Source organism: Eublepharis macularius, chromosome 15, assembly GCF_028583425.1.
Source record: "Eublepharis macularius isolate TG4126 chromosome 15, MPM_Emac_v1.0, whole genome shotgun sequence".
Classification (NCBI taxonomy): Eukaryota; Metazoa; Chordata; class Lepidosauria; order Squamata; family Eublepharidae; genus Eublepharis; species Eublepharis macularius.
Window position 1 is genome coordinate 7,440,555 of NC_072804.1, and position 2,901 is coordinate 7,443,455.

General features: G+C 47.5%; 1 non-coding gene across 1 annotated transcript; it reads left to right on the forward strand.

Moving 5' to 3' along the window:
- Window positions 1–354: 354 nt before the first annotated feature.
- LOC129343767 (small nucleolar RNA SNORA17) lies at window positions 355–437 on the forward strand. The gene has a single exon (XR_008598342.1). It is a non-coding gene; the product is annotated as a small nucleolar RNA SNORA17 (small nucleolar RNA).
- Window positions 438–2,901: the final 2,464 nt, after the last annotated feature.

The window sequence follows — 2,901 nt, forward strand, 5'->3', positions numbered from 1 at the left end:
GTGAGGTCAGCCTTGAGTTCAGTGCTTGGGCAGAGAGTTGGTTAGAGGACTCCTTGGAAGCCCCCCCAGCAGTCTCTGTTGCCATGACCCAACTCTGGAGAGCCAGTTTGGTGTAGAGGTTAAGAGCCCGGGACTCTAATCTGGAGAACCGGGTTTGATTCCCCACTCCTCCACTTGAAGCTGGCTGGGTGACCTTGGGCTAGTCACAGTTCTCTGGAGCTCTCTGAGCCCCACCCACCTCACAGGGTGTTTTGTTGTGGGGATAATAATAACATACTTTGTAAACCACTCTGAGTGGGAATTAAGTTGTCCTGAAGGGCGGTATATAAATCTGTTCTTGTTGTTGTTGTTGTTGTTGCTGCTGCTGCTGCTGCTGCTGCTGCTGCACAGCAGCAGCAGCAGCAGCAGCTAGCCAGGAGTGGGTGACTATCATCACTCTGGGTCCTGGTCTCCGATCTTCCCACATCCAGGCCAGACGCAGGTGTGGGCAGGTATGGGCAGGTGCATATATTCATACCTTTTTCAGGGCTTATGCTCTCCTGTATTTCTCTCTTTTGTAGTTGTTCAGGTGGTGCAAAACTGATCTTGATCCACAGGCACAGTAGTAGGTGCTGGGCTGGGATCCCCACATCAGATGGGGATGGAGAGGCAGTCTGGTGTGGGGCTGTTCATCATCAAGGAGTTCAGCTCCAGAAGGTGCTCTGGAATTCCTTGGGGATCATAGTGTTTCAGTATGCTGGTGGATTGGGGCCCCAGGACATCCAGAGGGTGGGGGGGGATGGCTAGGGCATTTGTAGGACCAGGATGTGATGCAGTTAATCTTGGCTGTCCCAGACTCCCCATCACTGGGTCTTCCCTCTGGATGGGGGCACAGTTTCATCTGGAACACTTTTGGGCAGGGCTTGGCAAGAAGGCTTGCCCAGCAATTGGAACAGACAGGATTCATATGGCAAAGAAAATCATGGCCAGGGGCCCTGTGGTGCCCTGTGGAAACAGAAGGGCTATGTGACACTGAGGGGTGCACCTGTCATACCGGAACAGGTTGATGGGTGTCTCCAATCTGAGGCAATCTCTGGGGTTGGTTGCAGCTTTGGGAGCTTTGGCAGGGGCTGTTTGGGGGCTCTCATGGTGGTTTTGGCATTGGACACGGATACTTTTGGGGGAAACAGAGTCCATGGGCATTTTCCCCCATAGATGGGAATCCCCTTAAGGGATCTGCGGGTGAGGCACGGCAGGGAAAAGCCTGGCCAGGGACTGTCAAGACAAGCTCAATCCCCAGTGGCAGGGGAAGCATGAAGAAGCTTATGCCCATGTGGAATTCCATTTACTGTGGTTCTCCCCCTGGCAGGTGGGGCAAGGTGATGTGGGGGTAATCAGCTGGCAGTCAGGTCAGCCGATGCAGGGATCCAAGCCCTATGCAGTGCCAGTGCTCCATAAGCTGCAATCAATAAAGCTATGGCCTTTTAAACTCCACTGGATATTCTGTGTCTTCCGTCGCTCCGCTTCGCCCCTCTCTCCTAGAGCTGGCCATGCAAAGTGCCCTATGCCAGAGTGAAAGTATAGATTGAAATGGACATCAAATGGAAGAGCTGTAGGATTGGCCTTCTTTCTGTGCCGTTCTTCATGCTGCCAGGGTCCTGAAGGGAACAGAGTCTGTCATTTCCATGCCCCACAGACCTGGCAATGCACAGGTGGCACAGCAGGAAGAGATAATGGGAAGAGATACCGTCCTGTAGAGCAGCAGTTATTAATGTGAAGAGAAGAAGGCTTGGAGATGTCCACAGAACTCGTCAAGTCTGCATTGATTCCCTCCCACCCACAAATGTTATTTTAATATATTAAAATGTTCCAGAAATGAATTAAATGAGCTTGTTCAGCATTTATTGTTATTGTGTCGGACCTAAAATACAAATGATTTGTCTAATGGATTGAAAGGTCTAATTTCAGCATCACTTCTGTGGCTACAGTTAAAGCTGTTATTTGGAGAGAGAGAGAGAGAGAGAGAGAGAGAGAGAGAGAGAGAGAGAGAGAGAGAGAGAGAGAGAGAGAGCTAGTTTTCTTACTGTAGAGGACTAAATTATAAGAGAATGCAGGCATGTCTCTGGTAGCCAGTTAGATAGGACATCCTCATTGATGGGTAGGGTCTTTAATAAGTCTCAGACCAGTTGAACCCATATATCTTAGATGTTATCTTCAATTTGAGGATGGAGAGACAAGTCTTTTTTTAAAAAAATCCTGAGTTCACGCTTCTACAGAATCATACCTTTAAAACAGAAGAAATGTATTTCATTGTGGCTGCCTATCCTGTCTCCCCCTTCTGTTTTCCTAAAAAATTCAGGAGCCCAAATGTCCCTCGTGAGTTGCTGACAAGGAACGTTCTTTTGGAACTCGCCATGCATTTGCAAAGAAAAGCCTTTGGTGTTGCAGGAGACATTTGCCGCCTGTTCGGTTAACTAGAGTGGAAGACGAGAAGAGAGCCTTTTAAAGCAGGCCTTTCTTTCTTCTTCCCTCCTGGAGGTCATTCTCTTTCTTATGCTACTATTCTCTGTCTCAGAGCCACTCTCTTTAGGATCCATGCCTCTGGCAAGTGGACAGGCTTTTTATACTTTATAAAATGCCTATTTTCTGGGCTGTACATCTCTGAGGAATATTATGGTTGTTGTAAAATTTACACATAATAGCTTTGAGGTTTGGAGGGACTAAGAGGCCTAGAGAGTTTCAGGTCATAGCTCAAAGTAAATTCATTAATTCCTCTCCTAACAGAAAGCATATAAAAAATTAATGACTAGAGCCTGCTGAGATTTTGCTCTTTCTCTATTACAATAAACAATTCTCTCCCTTTAGTCAAACATTACATGTAGCTTCATGGTTTTAATATGAAGTAAAGGAGAGGCCAAAGAA